The sequence below is a fragment of the Mesoplodon mirus genome, assembly GCF_964341445.2.
Source record: "Mesoplodon mirus genome assembly, chromosome: 10".
NCBI classification, from domain to species: Eukaryota; Metazoa; Chordata; class Mammalia; order Artiodactyla; family Ziphiidae; genus Mesoplodon; species Mesoplodon mirus.
In genome coordinates, this window is record NC_138986.1 from 46,381,385 (window position 1) to 46,400,987 (window position 19,603).

Below are 19,603 nucleotides of genomic sequence, written 5' to 3' on the forward strand. Positions count from 1 at the left end.
TTGCCACACATGCTCCAGCAACATATTTCAGGCATGGTATGTGAAGTATTATCCTGATGACAGCAGATATAGTGAAAATAGGGCGAAGTTGGAGAGTTTGAAATAACCAAACCTAAATACTGTTGGAAGCTGTGACCTCACAGACAAGTTGTTATCAAACAATTGGCTCAGCCCTTGCATCCACCTGTGTATCTACTACCGCTTTTGGCAAACAAATCCATGAGCAATATTTACGATTTGTACATTACTCAGAATCTTCGTTTTCCTTCTCTCTCTAATGCTATTAGTGTCACAAATGCCACTCTGAGTATCTTTGAACTAGGAGAAATCGTATGTTTCTGGGTTTTTTTTAAGATATAGGTACTAAAACCCTAGTAGACGTATTGTAACATTACTAAACAAACTATCAAAGAACTTTTCACAAATACGTAGACATTTTTATTGAATTTCATTTGGTTTATTCATTCAAAAAAGTCACTTTCAATAGATGATTCGTAAGTGCTTAAGATATACCAATAATTTACATGTCTCTGTTCTTTAATTAATTAATTAATGAAATATATATTAAGGGTCTGCTATCTGCCAGACACTGCTTACCTGCTGGGAAGAGAGTAGTAAACAAAATGTCAGAAACCCCTGCCATCATGCCACTTACATTCTAACATGGTGATGGACAATAATGAAGACAGCTAAGTGGGCTAAGTAGCATTTTAGACAGTGATAAATATTAAGGAACAAATAAAGTAGGAAGGGCAATATGAAATGTTAGGGGTTTGAAATTTCTGATGATGCAAGTCACTGAGAAGATGACTCTCAAATAACGAGCTATAGGAAGTGAGGTCGATCTAATTAGCTCCAATTTTCACAGCTGGAATCTGAGGCTTAGCAGGCTGGAGTTGACTGGTACCCATTCTGGCCGCTGAGTGCTTCCTCTTCCTGAATGTGAGCTGCCAGCCACAGTCAGGGAGAGCTGACAGGGAGGCAAACATGGATTCAATGCTGCCTCTGCCCTCCAGGACCTTACAGGGAGGGAAGACAGGGCTCAGATCATCTATGGTGTAAAATGTTTATGAAAGTGCCATGAAGGATGGGGAAACTTAAAAGTGCTTAAGTAGGAATTCCGTTTATCACCAAAAATGGCAAAGAGCCAGAAAAGCATTCGATCCTATAGAATTCTAAAAACAGTTCATCAGAGGAATAAGAGCTGGTTACAGTGGCTTTTTGAGTTTTCTTTCATTCTTTTATTATGAATATGAAGCAGTAACCTAAAACAATTGAGAAAAAAGACAGGCTTGCATGTAGCATCTTGGAATACCTGCATTACTTGGAGCATGTGAGTGAAGTGGGGTCCAGTTTTTGACTACCTTTAAATAGTGTCCCTCCAACATGCTGCAGGCTTCACATGGGCACTGGCAGCCAGAAACTGCCATTTGGAAACACAGGGTCCTTGTCTGGCATCTTATTCCTGATGTCCTTGCCTGTCACTCAGCCTCCAGCCACCTGGGTTCTTTCCATTATGTTTTTGTTCCTGATAATAAAGTGGATTTTCTTTCTTTGAGAATAAGCATAAAGATACCCAGAAAATAAAACCAGGTGCCCGTTCGCAAGGCTCCAGCAAGCAAGCAAGCACGCAGATGAAGCTTCTCGGCCTGTCCTGCAGTTTTCCCAAGAGGAAAATGCTGCCGCTGACATGAATAGCAGAGGCCAGACAAAGATTCTTAGGGAAGATAAACAGGCTGTGATTCTCTCCTGACGGCTCCCACTCCTCTCCTCAAAGACTGATCATGGCACAAAAGGTCACGGGGATAATTCTGCACCTGCAGCCTGGGAAGGCCAGGCTCAGTCCTTGCAAAGAACTCTCCCATAATTGATGCTAATTATTATTGAACCAAATGCACCCTTTCATAGAGGGGCATGTGGGAGCCTCTGTCACTGTCAGGGTGATTTTACCAAGACCAAGTTTAGAATTCTTCGCACAGATGGACACACACTCAAGAAGACCCAAGTATTGCACACAGGCTCTTCATAAAGAATATTATCATTAGAAATTTCTGTAGCTTTATAATGAGTTGCTCAGAACTCAGGTGAATGACAAATGCTACCCAGTACCCAGGGCCAGGGTACTGAGTGGAGGAGATGATTTATTCATAGGGGCTTGAACTCTACTGCTGGGCCTCTGGGCTGCTTGTGAGATTTTGCACCCTGCCATCTGGACTCTGAGACAGGTTAACAACAACTTTGGAGACCTTGGAACCCACTGGGGATTTGCTTTCATGGACATCCATCTGCTTTCTGGTGACTTTAATGGGAGGAGGGGCCCAGTGAAGAGGATTAAGAATAGAGAGGAAATGGAAGAGAATTCACCCAGCTGTACTTAAAGCAGGGCTGGATTTAGCAGAATGCCAGCGTGGAAGTGGGGACTTTCCCTTGACATTAACCACTCCCTGTTTTGGAGAAGAGTTTAAAAGAATGTTACATTTTCTTGTTTCAATGCATCATTTCTACTTTTTTCCTCCTTTGATTATAAATTAATGGCTTTTGAAGGTTGTTCTTACATATAAAAATAACATTGCAAAACTATACAAAGTGGTAGATTGCACTGTGATGGGAGTACATTGTACAATAAAATAAAATTTACAATTTTATTCCCAATTCTGATTGTTTTATTTTAAAAAACACAACTATACCCCTTAAGCCAACTATTGATTGGAGAAAAAGAGGTACATAGTCGTTCATCCATCAGAGAATTATTGTACCCAGGCTATGTTCTGGGCGTTTGTTCTGGGTTCTGACACAAAGATGAGGAAATCTTCATCCTTCTCATTATTTTTTTTTCAGTACTTTAAAGGTGTTCCTCCACTGTCTTCTAGTTTGCCTTGTTTCCAATGAAACATCTACTGTCATTCTTATCTTTGCTCCTTGGTAGGTAGGTAGTGTGTCTTTTTTATTTTTTTCCTGGCTGCTCTTAAGATTTCCTCTTTATTAAGGTTATAAGCAATTTAATTATGTTTGGTCTTAGTGTAATTTTTTCAGGTTTCTTGTGCTTGGGTTCATTGAATTTTTAGATCTGTGGTTTTATTATTTTCATTAAATTTGGGAAATTTTTATCCATTAATTCTTCAAATATATTTTCACCCTCCACCCCACCCCCAACCCAGGGACTCCAATTACACATAAATGCTCAAAGTTGGTCCACAGTTTACTGATGCTCTATTCATTTTTTTAGTCTCCTTTCTCTCCATTTTTCATTTTTTGATAGTTTATATTTTTAGAGCTTTAAGTTCACTATTTTTTTCTACAATATTTAATCTATTGTTAATCCTACCTTCATACATTGTACTTTTCATCTCCAGAAGTTCTATTTGTGTCTTTTGGGTATCTTCCATGTCTCTTTTAACTTTCTCATGCTTCCCTCTACCTTTTTGAATATGTAGAATATAGTTATAATAATATAATGGTTTTTATGTCCTTCCTACTAATTTTGTCATCTGAGTAATTTCTGTTTCCAATAATTAATTTTTCTCCCCATGAAAGTCCTGATTCTTTGCAAGTCTGGTAATTTTTTATTTAATAAGTTTACTTTTTTGAGTAAGGAATATTTCTTTAAATATTCTTGAGCTTTTTTTGGGATTCAGCTAAGTTATTTGGAAACATTTTGATTCTTTCATGATTTTCTTTTTTGATTTGTTAGATGGGACAGAATGCCATTTGAGCTAGGACTAATCTAGCTCCACTATTCACGCAATACATAACGCCCTATGTATTGTGGGAATTCTCCACCCTAGCTGGTGGGAATGTAAACTATTCCTGTCTTGTGTAATCTCTAAAAATTGTTCCCCCTGCTTTGGTGGTTCTTTCCCCAGCCAGGATCAATTTCCTCACAGGCATGTGCTGATCAGTTCTTAGCTAAAGTCTTGAGGAGAATCTTCTATAGATCTCCAGGGCTCTTTCTCCATTCTGGTACTCTGCCCTGGGAATTCTACCTGTCTTGGTCTCTTTATATCTTCAACTCTATCCTCTCAGTTTTTGAACCTGCTTCTGAATCACTTGGGGTGCCTGTTAAAATGGAGATTCTGAAGTCACCCACACCACCTGAATTATAATTTCTGGGGATGAGGTCTAGAATTCTGTAGTTTGATTATACAATACTATTGACTTCTGAGAACCAAAGCCCTGATGAAATCTTTCTCCAGGTTTATCAGTTGCCAAATCCAACAGCCTTCTCTGGGTGTTCAGTCTCCTAGTAGACTTTGTCTGGGATACAGCCATACTCATTCTCTCCTCTTGGATGTCCTCAGCATTATAATATGTTAAAACAGGTGTTTCCCAGTTATCCCAGCTCAACAGTCACCCAATTTTGGGCCAAAGAGAGGAAAAACTTGACCCAAGTTCTGGACTGGGAATGCCACTGACTTGCCTCCATTACACTGTGTGTGGATTTCTGATTCCCCACCTGCAAAATGAACGATAATAATTAAATCTACCATACCATGTGGCTATAATAATCAAATTAAAATGGAAAGAATGCTAGACATTAGTGTAAATATCTCTCAAATTTTTTTATGTGTGTTCCATCCCTTTGTCCTTTCTCTCTACATTCCAAGAGTATCCCTTAGGGAGATATTCTAGCTTATATCTTCTTTTGTGTCCAGAATACCACTCAGTGTACTGATTGAGTTATTTTTATTTTTTAAATTTTGTGATCATGTTTTTCTAAGATCTCTAATTGTTTCTTTTTCATAGAATCCTGTTACTGCTTTATGGATGCAATATCAACTAAAACCTCTCTGAGGATGTAAATTATACCTATATATTGTATATAAGCTGTCTTCTGTTTGTTATTTTAACTCAGTTGCTTCGAGTGTTCTTTTATTTGGTGAATATGGTGCCTCTATTTTGTGGTGCTGGTTTTCCTCTAATCTTAGTGAATCTTGATAGTTCATATTTGCACATGATAATCAATGTTTAATTGTGAACATATGTTCTGATTAAAGTAGCTTTCTCTGGAACTTGTGTGGGAGGATAAGTAAGTAGTCTGCCACAGTGTGGGGGGCTCCCTATTGATTCCACAGTCTTAAGATAGTTGGGGTACTGCTCTTCTCTAGGTACAATATTTATTCTGGGAGTCTTTTATGCCAAAAACACACACTTTCAAAAAGTCCTCTATTTATGCTTTAGCACAAGAAGCTGAAGTCCACTGTTCTCCTTGTTTCTTTCTTTCTCTGGTTTCCTTATGGAAGGTGACGTTTCATTAGGCTTTACTCTGTTTTTCTCTGTACTCCCATCACAGTGCTAAGAGCCATATCCTGGAAGATCACTCACGTTTAAGGACCTAGATTTTCTTTGGAGGGAGTGAAAGGAAGGATATTTGGAGGAATCATAGCTACTACCTGCTGCCTAGCATAAGTGGGCATAAGAGGGGTCAGAGCGGCCTAGTTATTCAAAATCTGGTGCTTCAGTTTCTCTGATTATTTTCTAAGGTCCTCTTGTTTGTTGACTCTGAGCTTCGTTTATATGTGAAATTACTTTTAACAGTAATTTTCTCAACTGTGTGTTTTGGACTGTTGTTTTCTCCAATTTTGTTTCTCTGACAGTCTGACTCCATCTGCTTCCTTCCTATCTTTCAGGAATTCCTCAAAATTTCCCAGGAGCTGGTGGCATTCTTTCTGTTTGTAACTGTTGTTGTGGATCTGTTTCTTTAAAAACATTTAAAGATGTATGTGCTCAGCCCCCATCCTGAAATAATCTTTACCATAGTACCTCTAGTTTTAATAACCTAGGGGAAAAAAGTTCAGTATTTTAAATACATTTCTAGAGAATATTTTTTCTAGATGTGTCCCCAGATTTTGAATGTGCAGCTTATTTGGAACTTGTAATCATCTTTACATGGTTGTCTTATAGAAGACCTCTTATCTGATCTCATAATTGGTTGATAAAAAGTTGGTTGAAGCAGGGAATCATAAAAATGATACATGAATACATTTTATTTCACTGTGAATATATACATGTACATTCTTGTATCAATCTTTTGATTAAGGTCCATTTTCTTTTTGAGTATAGATACCCATTTATAATTCCAATTCATCTTTCCTTCAAAGACCATGCCCATAAGGCATCATCTGTTTTCCAGTTTCAATTTCTCCACAATGGATAAGAAGTTAAAGCCATTTGAGTGGAGGATTCCTCTTGTATCTTATAATTTCCATCCCTTTCTCCCAATCAGTCATAGTTGCCTAGCCTGCACCTGTTTTGCAATAATTATTTCAATAATTCTCCTTATTGCAATCCTTCAAAATAGTCCTTATTGAAACAACTCTTTGTACTCTTATTTCATTTATTTATGTAACATTTAAATTATATAGTTGCAGTAATAAATATAGTAGGCATCAACAGTTTTGGAACGAAAATAACTAATTCTTATGAACATACACTTTAACTGGTGGGTACAAAAATGCTAGGGCCTTTTTAATAATGAAAAATCTCTGCTGTGAGTGTTCAGAGACTGTAAGCATCCGGCTATGTTTGAAATGGGAAGAGAACTCTGGTTGATCTGACAATTATGTTAAATGGACACTGGTTAAAAGGCTTTGTTATGAATATGTTATCATCATTTATTCCACAAAAAATTTTAGGCATTCTGCTAGGCTTTGAGGATATAGAAGTCAATATGATGAATAAGAATAGGTAAAAAAGAAAAGAAATATACCAAAAAGCCTCAGAGACAGGCTAGTGTATACATATATGATAAAGAGGGCATCATAGGGACTTCCCTGGTGGTCCAGTGGTTAAGAATCCGCCTTCCAATGCAGGGGACATGGGTTCGATCCCTGGTCAGGGAACTAAGATCCCACATGCTGTGGGGCAACTGAGCCTGCGCACCACAACCAGAGAGCCTGTGCACCACAACTACTGAGCCCGTGTACCATAACGAAAGATCCCCCATGCTGCAACTAATACCCGATGCAGCCAAAAATAAATAAATAAATAAATAAATATTTTTTAAAAAGAGGGCATCATAAATAATGGGGAAGGGACCAACTGTTTAGTAGATGATGTTGAGAAAATTATTCCCTATATGGAGAAAAATAAAACAGGATCCCTATCTATTGCCACATACAATGGTAGACTCCAGATGGATTCAAATATTTAAGTGTGAAAGACAAAATTGGAAAGTTAATAAAACAAAATATAGGAGAATATCTTTGTGATTAAGAAATGGGGTGGGGAAAAACTTCTTAAATAAAACAAAGTACAAACCATGAGATAAAATATTAGTTTTACATCAAAATTAAGCATTTCTGTTCTGTGAGGAATTTAAGGGACTATGTAATGAACAGATAGCAAAATGGAAGAATATATTTCAAATGCCTAAATCTGGGAATGGATTAATATGTACAGTACACAAAAAACTCCTGAAAATAATCAACAGCAACAAAAATGCAACAATCCTAATAGAAATATGGACAGTGATGTAGAGAAGAGAAACCACCAAAAGACTAAATATATAAAATGATTCTCAAACAAACATATTACTAAACCAAGAAATGCAAAGTAAAAACAGAAATGTAATTTTACATTGCTAGAAAGGCAAAATTTGGGAAATAAGTAATGCCAAACGTTGGGGAGGATGTGAGTGTATTGATATTCTCATGTGCTGCGGGTAGGAGTGTTGACAGATTAAGCCATTTTGGAAAGAGTATTTTTGTACTACCTAGTCAAATAAGAATGTGAGTTTCCTGTGAGCCAGGAATTCAGCTTTTAAGAGATGTATATATTTAACATATGTATATATACGCACATACATTATACACACGTGTATATACATACAAAATATATGTGTGTATATATATATATGTTCATTGTATATGTACACACATTATCTACACATGCTAAAGAAATTCCCACGAGATCTAAAGGGGACTTGTAAGTGAATGCTTATTGCTGCATTACTGTGGTGATGAAGATTTGGAAGCAACCAGTAAATGTCTTGGGAGAACAAATAGGTAAATTGCAGCAGCTGTATACCAGAGAACATTATGCACCAGTTAAAAGCAATCGATTTTGAGTGTACTTGTGGCACCATGGATTGATCTTAAAAATATATTGTTGAGCAAACAAAATCAAAACACAGAATAAGTTTAATTAACAAATAAAACCTAGAATATAACATAGTTTAAAAATGCACATAAGATAGGAAACAATGAACAAGAGCGCAAACAAATACAAGAGTGTGCATTATCACATTACACTGTTGCCTATTGATGGCAGAGAGGAACTGGAGTGTTATGTAGAAATTAAGGAATTAAATAAATGAGTAAATAGGTACAACTAGGTGGTGGGTAGTCTTAAGATGACCATGTGTGACAATTGGCAATGAATTCAGAACTAGGATTAACTCAGCCTTCCTCACTTGAGATCCAAATTATTTAGAAGAAAAGAAACCATCATAAAACTTAAATCCAGTCCTCAGAGGATTCATGGATTGTCGGACTAACCACTATGATAGAATATAGCAAGGGAAGTATTATATTACAGAGAGAAGTATAGCATGCTAAAGAGAACTTGGGAGAGATACCCAACCCTTAGAAGACTCTCTGGAAGGGTTGACACATAGACTGAATTCTAAACGATGAATCTGAATTAGCCAGGTGAGGTGGATGAAAAGGAAATAAAAGAAAGAAAAATAGGACAAAATTTTCAACAAGAAAGAATATTTATAAATTTTAATATGGTTACATTTATAGTGTATTGTCATATAAATTAGTTTACAAAGGATTTTATGTCCTGATTTTAGATTATCAACATTAGAACATATTTGCTGAGAGTTTATCATGTGAAAATCATGTTTGAACATATAAAATACTTGTGAGAAATCCAGATATTCAAATGTGACTATAGTCATTATATCAGTTAGAAATTGCATTTGGCTGTTAAGAGATATGACGAAGTGAGAGAGTGGCATGGACATATATACACCACCAAATGTAAAATAGATAGCTAGTGGGAAGCAGCCGCATAGCACAGGGAGATCAGCTCGGGGCTTTGTGACCACCTAGAGGAGTGGGATAGGGAGGGTGAGATGGAGATGCAAGAGGGAGGAGATATGGGGATATATGTATATGTATAGCTGATACACTTTGTTATAAAGCACAAACTAACACACCATTGTAAAGCAATCATACTCCAATAAAGATGTTAAAAAAAAAATAATAATATAAAAAATGGTAGGTTAAATAAGGTAGAGATTCTTTCTACCTTAAGGTAGAAAGAATAAGGTAGATTATTCTTTCACATGAAAGAAGTTTGGAGGCTCACTCTGCAAAGCAGGTATGTGATGGCCAAATGTCACTGCCATGGTTAATTTTATGTGTCAACTTGACTGAACCATGGGGTGCCTAGATATTTAATCAAACATTTTTCTGAGTGTGCCTGTGAGGGTGTTTCTGGATGAGGCAAACATTTGAATCAGTAGACTGAGTAGAGCAGATTGCTCTCCCTATTATGGGTACCAAATCCAGTCAGCTGAAGGCCTGAATAGAACCAAAAAGCTGAGGAAGAGGGAACACCTTTTGCCTGATTGCCTTCAAACTGAGTTGTTGTTTTTTTCCCAGTCTTCAGACTCAAACTGAAACACCCACTTTCCTGGATTTCCAACTTGCTGACTGCAGACCTTGGGACTTCATAATCACATAGGCTGATTCCTTATAATAAATCTCTTTATATATATATATTTACATCCTATTGGTTCTGTTTCTCTGGAGAAACCTCACGAACATTGTCACCACTGTCCCAAGGTCCTTCTCTTGTTCAGCTCTGACCTTATGAATGCTGGCTTCTATCCTGGAGCTCCAGCCCTCACATTTGTTTTTCAGACAATAAGCCAAAGAAAGATGGAAGGGCCAACCTCCAGCCAAGTCAGATTCACGCTACAGCTTCTGCTACTTGCTACTGGCCAGTCACGTGGCCATCTTTATCTGAAAAGGAAGCTGGGAAATGTAGTTTCTCAGCTTGACACAGTGCCATGCCCACACCCAAAAGAAAGCGGGTTCTGCTATTCAGAAGAAGTGGAGCTTGAATAGCAGATAGGTACTTACTGGTCTGTGTCTCAGCAACCAGTAGGCATTCCATAAACATTAATTGAATCAAAAATTTAAATTTTCATAAAAGTATCCTTGTATCATAGAATTGTAGAGAAACAAAATATTGATCTCTTAGCCTTATTACTCTGCTCCATTTTTTATTAATTCTTGCACGAATTAGTATAAAACATAAATTCTAAAAAAATGCTCTTGGATGACTTTTTTGTACCATGAGTTTTTCAATTAAGTTAATGAATTTCTGTAGAAGAATCTTTAGCAAACAGCAGGTAAAATTTTATCAGGCAGATAAAAATGATATAAGCATATAAATTATGTAAGTGTAAACCAATGATTCTAAATTGTTCTAGCATGTTTGAAAATATGTACATTTTTAAGAAGTGTAAACATTACCTCATTGATCTTATGATAGTAATTTGCTAAGAAAAATTTTCCTTATTGAAAGTAAAAGCTAAATTTCATCCTGAGCTCTGAGTAATCATGAAATATAAACAGAGAAACACTATCTGATGGAAGTTTTACCTGAATAAATATATTTACTCCCGATCCTCACATATAAGATACATATATTTCATGCATTTTAAATATAATATTGTTCTCAGTGTTAATTGGTGGTACATTATGCTGAATATTTTATGCTTTTTTGTTGTTGTTTAGGTTTTTCAGAGCAGGACAGAATGGCAGAGCCCTTCACCTAAACATGTAAATCTTAACATTGTATGCTTACGAAAGAGGTGGGTCAATACAGTAATTCATTTGTCATCTTGATGCATTAGAAGTCAGTTATACTTAAAATACGCGTGTGCGCACACACGCACACACACACGCACACACACACACGCACACACAGCACTTAATGGCATTAGGTTAAAAGCAAAAATGACCAAACGAAATAGCTTACTCATGGAAAAGAGAAAACTCACTTAACCACTGCAGAAATGACACTTCCTGATTTTGCAAAGAGGTCATGAGTGGCCCACCTCAGCTCCTGCCCTGGGAGAGCTCCCAGTGTGAGTGATGCTATTGTCGAAGCTGCAGACTCTGGTAGAAGTGTCTCCAGGACAATAGAATCCCATGGCAACAGGCTGATAAAAATGACTCAGCCCTCTGCTGCCAAAGCTCTTTACCAGGCTGAGAAGAGTGAGAAGGATGTATGAACTATGATTAGTCCTTGGTATTAATAGTTGGAAAACGTGTTGCTCATCTGTAAATGCCACCCGTCCACTCTGCATATTCACTGGTCTGCTTTTTTGTCCGTATTAGTCAACCATCGCCGCCCTCTTCCCACCATCTCACAGAGAGTGTGAGAATCTGTGATGTAAGAAACGGTCACTGCAATTAGATTATTCCTAAAATCAAATAAAACAGCATGTTGTATGCAGAAAGAAGTGATATAGGTATCTAAAAGATTCCTAATTTCTCATATTTGGGAGGATCAATTTTCTGACTTTAACATTAAATAATAGAAAATAAATATTAGCTTTTGATAACACCAGACAGTTTATTTTTCTATTCTGTAATGTATTTCACATTGGGAATAATATTTGACTCTAAGTAAAATTCTAGTGTTTTGTCCGAGTTAGTTTGATTCAACTCTTCGAATTTATTTATAAAACAACATATATTAATAATATTCCCTTTGTCTCTATTAACCTTTTAAAAATAATTAGAATGACAAAAGCTACATTTGAATGGCAACAGTTAAAGAAAACTCACAGTTCCTTACTGTTCTATAATTCAATCAATATGATTACACTATTTTTGAGATTAGTTTTTTACAAAATTTCTCATAGAAACTATTATTTGAGGTAATAAAAAGTATTGTAAGGTAACTACTATTTGGTATTTTTTTCAACATTTAGTCCACAATTCTGGAAGTAAAATAACTAAAATCCAACCTCATGAATGAGTTTGGTTAAAATTTGGAGCAAAGATTCAAGCAAGGATTTTCTATTATTTTTCATGAGAAAGTGATATATTTCAAAACACAACTCTCATAGTATTACCCTAGCAAAGCAGGGTAATATTTAGTGCTACCTTCCTTAGGGTCACGTTCCACAAGAATGAATCCAAATGGGTAGTGAAAAGACCACACAGAGAAGCTAAAACACATTTTTGCAGAATAATATCCCTGGCATCCGGGCTTTTAAGCTATAAGGTTTTTTAATGCCTCTTTTCGGGTCCTCAGTAACCCATATGTGACTTGGCCATCTGAGCATTCGAGACCTAAGGATTGATCTTCAAATATTTATCTTGCAGCCAGTTGCTAAAAACAGCTGTGTTAAAGAATCATTACTTAACTTTACTTGAAAAATGAATTATTTTGAATACTTGTCATCCAGTTAAATCAAGTCTAATTAGGACAGCAGCTCTATCCAAATTGAGGTGCCTAGGATCTCTAGCACTGCCCTCTGGTGGCAAGCTTTGCTCACCCAGTCTCAACAGGTGTGATTGGTTGCTGCCTTGTCAAGGTCAGTTGAGCTAAGCTGTTAGAATGTCTTAAATTTGTGTCCTCATTCAGTAGCTCTTCCTCTTGGGCAGTGAATTTCAGATCATCATCTCTAGACCAGAAGCATCAGCATCACTTGGAGCTTGTTAATAATGCACATATGGGAGACCCTCCCCATACCCTCTGAATCAGAAATTCTAGAGGTAGAGATCAGTGATCTGGATCTTGTTTTAACAAGCCATTTAGGTGATTCTGACGCCCACTGGAGTTTCAGAACCACTGTCCCCCTCTTCTGGCTAGTGATAGAACTCTTCAGAAACACCCATACCTGTAGCAATACTGTGCCAGAGCCCCAACTTCTTTCTCTTAGTCTCTTAGCCTCCACAAACACCAGAATCATATACAGTTGCTAATAGTAAATTTAAGCAATTGCTGGCAGTGCTATATCGAGCATTTGTTTTTACACATGTCTGCTTGTGTGTGTATTTCTACAGTATAAATTTCTAGATGGTAAACTGCTGAGTCAAAGAATATACATATAGGTATTAATGTATTTTCTTATTTCCTGTAATCTTGATGCTCTGGCATCTGGGACCTTACTGATCCTGGAGAAATTACCCCTCCCAGAGTTATCTAATTTCAAGAGATAGCAACAACTTGCCTGCAAACACACCTTTAAAATATAAATCAATCAATCCAAAGCCCGTACTCTGAACTCTGTCTGATTCTTACACTCCAGGAGGCAACATTCCTCTGCCTTGGTTATCCTATAGCCCAGAGCCTGCCGAAATTATTCAAACTATCCAGTCCTAAGTCTGCTCAGTTTGCTTACCCTGCCTTGCCCATTCCTTCCTGCAAAAACCACAATCAAGGCTCTTGCTCATGCTTTCCCCCCGCTCCTTCTGTCTTTCGACTGATCCTGGTGTTTCCTCATGCGTCTCTGCATGGCATGGCATCCCCTCTCCACTTGAGAACTGTGAGTAAAAAACTATCTTTTAAGCAGCAGTTTTCTCCTGATCTGTTAGCCTCACCATCTCTGTATAAAAACAAAATCCCAGGTGCCTTTTCAAACAATATATGAAACACCATGAGGTGATAGTTAAGGCCATGAACTCTGATACCAGAATACCTGGGTTTAAATTTCAGCATCTCTGCTTCCTAGGTATGTGAACTTTTTACTTGGTAAGTTATCTGGTTGCTCCACGACTCAATTTTCTCATCTGTAAAATGGGGAGATAATAACAGTATCTACCTTCACAGAGTCATTGTAAAGATTAAATGTTAATAAACATAGAATACTTTTAACAATGTGTAGCATGTAATAACTTCTTGCTATCATTTTTGGTAAACTTGCTTAATCAACTTCAAAAAAGTTGAAACAATTTAGTCTTCATTAAGGACATTTGTAAAAGCCTATCTATCATATTCCTAACAAAACTGGATCATTGAATAGTATCAATTTATTGAAATTAAATTGTATTGAAATTGAATAATATTTTAAATCTTTACCTATCTAATAGATTTTAAAAAATGATCTCTATTAGCATCGTTTTTCAGTACAAGAATGACTGAAAATTTTTAGGCTGTATCAAGGCTTTGATTGTCTTCTGCTCTGAATTATCTTTTTTCTCCTTTTGTTATTTATTATTTGACTACTGAATATTACTCCAATGTTTAAAATTGAAAATCTTTTTGTGACTGTGCCTTAACATTTTTATGCCAGTTTTAGCCAAACATTTTAAATTGTATAGGGCCAACTGATCTTACTTTTCCTTTATGGTTCCTGAGCTTTATTTGTATAAAAATTCTCATGTGTTTTCTTCTAGTACTTTTTGTGTAAATGAACATTCCTTCATTTACAATTCAATCCTTCTAAGGTGGGTTTTGAGCATCTTAAGAAAGCAAGTTTCTTATATTCAGACAAGCCAATGTCAGTACAGTCATAAAAATTCCCAGAAACTTTTCTTGTTTACTTGTTCCTAGTCTTACCTTCATCCTTTTTTTTTTTTTTTTAGCACTTTCCCATATGTGAAATATAGGATAGAATCTCTTACCATGGGAAAATCAAAATAGAAATTTCCTATTTAAGTCATATACCCATCTTGACCATTGACAAAGTAAGCTTGTTTGGAAATTAAATTTTCCATGGTGACAGTGGTCAAATCTGTGTATGTCCTGGAGTTCACCCACCTGACTAAACAGATGAAGTGATTTCTTAGGTTCTTTTGCAGGAGCCCCAATCATGCTAATCATTTCCACGAATGTCATGGACAGCCAGTCACCAGTGGGGCCTCCCTGCTTGGCTCTGCCTCACCCCTCCATTTTTCTTTCTTTGATGCTAATACTGTTGATTTACTGAAAAGCCATTTCTAAACTCACTGGGGATTCTTTCTGATCACTATGCAAATCCTCTTCTCTATTGCATGTTTCCAATAATTTATTCATTAATTTAAAAATTACATTACTAATTAACTATAAAGGGCCTGTCAGTGGTGGGCAGTTGGGATACCTCAGTGACACAGATCCCAATGGTAGAGGCTCCTGTCCTCATGAAGCTTTTATCTCAGAATTTTTAGGGTGTCTGGAACACAATGTATACTTACTTGTATGTGTATAGAATAATGAAATGTGCATGTAGATAATTGGTTCGAAGAGTTAATTGATTTAGATGCAGCTGTGTTCTCTCAGTGTATGTGTGTGCGAGTGTGTGTGTGCTTTTCAATTAAATTAGTAGGCTTAATATTTTAGAACAGTTTTAGGTTTGCATATAAATTGAGCAGATAGTACAGAGTTCCCATATACCTCTTGTTACACCTCCCCCCTCAATTTCCCCTATTATTAACATCTCGCATTAGTGTGGTATATTTTATTATATCTGATTAACCCATATTGATATATTATCATTAACTAAAGCCCATGGCTTATATCAGGGTTCACTCTTTGTTGTGCAGTTCTATAGGTCTTAACAAATACATATTGTATTGTTACCTACAATTACAATATCATACAGATAATTTCACTGCTCTAAAAATCCCTTTTGTTTCACCTTTTCATCCCTTCTGCTTCGCCTATTCATCCCTTCTTTTTCTCCCCACCCCCAAGCCCTTAACCCCTGGCTACTACTGATCTTTTTACTCTTTGTCTTTTCCAGAATATCATGTAGTTGGAATCAGACAGTATGTAGGCTTTTCAGACTGATTTCTTTCATTTAGCAATATGCATTTAAGCTTCTTTCATGTCTTGTGGCCTGCTAGCTCATTTCTTTTTATGATTAAGTTATATTCCATTCTATGGATGTACCACAGTTACATCCACCTACTGTAGGACATCTTGGTTACTTCCAGTTTTTGATTATTATAAGTAAACATGCTATAAACATTCATATGCAGATTTTTGTGTATATATTAGCTTTTATCTCATTTGGGAAAACACCTAGGAATTTGACCGCTGTACCACATAATAAGATTGTGTTTAAATTTGTAAGAAACTTCCAAACTGTCTTCCAAAGTGGCTGTACTGTTCTGCACTCCTAGCAGCAAAGAATGAGAGTTCCTGTTGCTCACGTTGTCACCAGCATTTTGTATTGTCATTTTTTTTTTAGATATTAGCCATTCTAATAGTGGTCTAATGGTATCTCTTTGTGTTAATTTTCTCTAATGATATATCTTTTAAAATGCAAAAGTTTAGAAGGGATAATGTATTAAGCTGACATCAGTCATTAACATCACATTTTCAATTAAGAAAGAGACAAACATTATGTCACTTCCTCTTTTCTTCACTCAAATATTTTCAGTGGGTCCAATCACCTATAAGATGACATATATTATTTAATATTAATTGAAAGATACATAATTGTCTAATCCTAATTTTTTTAGCCCAAGTTCCTACCCCTTTCTTTTGGTTTTTGCTGAAAGGCATACATGACTCTTCCAAATTTTGAAAATATGGGTTATATTCTATCAAAACCCTGTCCCTTTGCACAGATAAGTCCTTCTGTTAGAAATGTCCCCTTGCCCTCAGTTTCCTTCGCCTGGCAGAATGTCTACCTATTCTTCTGCATTTGGCTTTTGCCTCTTTCTTTGATCCCTCTCTCTCTTCCTGATCCTTTCTTGACTCATACAAATGGGCCAGTGCCCTGCAGAATTCTGTGTGGTCTTTCAGGTTAGTACCTACTGATTGTGTTGTAAATGTCCTCCTGGCTGGGAAAAATGATTGTGAGAGTGAAATTCTTTCTAATAGAAAATTCCTAAAAAGGGTCTTTGCTGACTGAATGAGGTGATGAGAGAAAGAAAGCAAATCAGAGAAGTTAGTGCTACATTCTTTGCTTTAGAAAGGTTTTAGAAAGGCAGAGATTAAATGTGTGGATGAGTAAGGCTGGAGCTAAATAGGCCAAATTGGCCAGGTTACTAGGATATGTGTACATACGGGGCGGGGAGGTAGAAGGAAAGCTGGCTGCCAAGAGATAAATACCCAGTCTCTGACAACTGACTAGAAACTTGACAGGCAGAACAACCTGTTTAAAGGTGATTTTAGCACATGGGTAGGTAATTTAAGATTTTAATTTGTATATTTAGTTCCACTCAAATAGATAGAACCTTTGATTGTTTTTAAAGGGTTAATCTGAAGTGGAGTAATTGGTGAGAACTCCCACTCTGCCTGTCCATGTGGAACTGTGGCAGCAGTTTGAGAGAGATCTCAGAGGAGCCGGCTACACACGGGGCCTCTGGAGGTTGGACCTGGGCTCCCAGGATTGGCAAAGATTTCTGTACCTTAAGCATGGCACAGAAGCAGCAAAGCCACCAGACCTGATCGTGTTCTGTGGTTTGGGACATGGAGAGTATTGTGTCAGTGGTAGCTAGTGTGGACCTTTAGGTGTTGACTAATGGAGCTCCCTGACTCTGGTTATGTATACGATCCTGGGCCATCGAATAACACTGGGTGTGCAAGTGTGACAGCGTAATGACCTGTAACGACTGAGGTACAATTTCCCACCAGTTTAGTAGGATGGAATCTTAGTCAAATTTAATTCAGTTTAAAGAAAATAAAGAAATGTAAAACAAATTTGTCATTATGTGCTTATAGTGTATTTGTCTACAAAGAAAATACTAGATAATGGAGAGAAATTTTTTTAGAATTGCTGAGTATTCAACAAAATTTGTGATTAACATTTAGAATTCAGTCGTGTTTCTATGTACCAGCAAATATTTTTTGAATAGTATCTACAGTAGCAACCAAAACATATATGGTACCTAAGGAATAAATGTAACAAAATATATGCAAATCTTCATGGAGAAATAGATAACATTTTATGGAGGTATATTAAAATGAAGTATAGAAATACAGGAAATCACCATGTCATGTGTAGGAAGACTAAATACTGCCAATATGTGCACTTTGGATAATTTTTTATATATATATATATATATATATATATATATATATATATACACACACACACACACACAAATATATACACAATGCTATCTATTCAAAATGTCAAATGTTTTTGAGAAAATTTAAAAGTTGACTTTAAATTAAAATCAGTTTGTGAAGAAACAAGAGGTATCTTCAAAATACCAAGATTTTAGTAATTAGGTCAAGCTTAAAAATGCAGCTGTACTAATTAGTAGGCATACTACTCGTGCAGGAATAAATAAAGAATAATGTATACTAGACAAGGAAGAAATGGAAGAGACCATACATTTATGGAAACTTGGTCTATAATAGAGGAAACATTTTTTTTAAATGGGGGGAGAATATACTGCTTATACAAAAATGCTATGGGGAAAATTGATTACATGGAAAAAAAGAAAATGTTTCCTTATTCACATCATGCACAAACAAAATTCAAGAGAGAGAAAATACATAAATGTAAAAAAGCAAAAATTTATAAAACATTTAGGAGAAAATATAGGGGCTATCTTTATGACAATGAACTAGGGAAAAATCAAACAAGATACAAAAAGCATAAATCGTAAAGAAAAAAAGTGATAAAATATACTACATTGAATCTTCAAATTTTGTACTACAAAGTTTGATAAAGTAAAAAGATAAGCCATAGGGCTATATATATGCCGTACTTATAACGATTAAAAAATTATTTCCAAATACATAGAGAACGTTTATAAATAATAAAAGAGATGATACAATAGGAACGTGCAAAAGATATAAATAAGCAATTAACAGGAAAGGAAATCTCAAGTCACAAAGAAAGGTGCTCAGCCTCATTAATCATCAAGGGAATGCAAGTTAAAAAGAGTGAAATACAATCTCATAACATTAGATTTCTGAAAACTAAAAGGTCTAGCCTTACCAAGTGGTGGTGAGGATCAGAGTGATGAGAACTCTCAGATAAGGTTGGTGGAGTGTGAAATGATACAACTACTTTGGAGAGCAATTCACAGTTTTAGAACCAATTCCTATGACTCAGGAATTTCACTTACACATGAACAAAATATATGTTATGTTCTTCATAAGCATTGCATGTGATAGCAAAAAATTGGAAACAATGTCAACCAATAGGAGAGTGTATGTATTTGAAGGTCCCCTGACCACCCTCAGGTTCAATGATTTGCTAGAAGAACTCACAAAGTTCAGCAAAGCTGTTATACTCATGGTTATGGTTTATCACAGTGAAAGGATAGAGATTAAAATTAGCAACAGAGAGAGGCACCTCAGGCAGAGTCCAGGAGACAACAGCCATGAGTTTCTAGTCGTTCTCTTGCAGTGGAGTAGTATAGACACCACTAGTTCTCTCAGCAACAGTGTGTGACAACACTCACAACTAGGGAAGCTCACCCAAGTCTTGGTGTCCAAGATTTTTACTGGGGTTGGTCACCTAAGCTTAGCTGACTGCTTATGTGACTGATCTTAGGCTTACCTTACTCTCTAGCCCCTCCACAGGTCAGATATTGCATGGTTCAGTTTCTCCACCATAAATCACTTCGTTAGCGTAGACTGCCTGGCACCACCCAAGGCCCCTAAGTAAACAAGGACACTCTTACCAAGCAGGACACTCCAAGGGCTTAGAGGATTTCTCCCAGGAGCTGGACAAAGG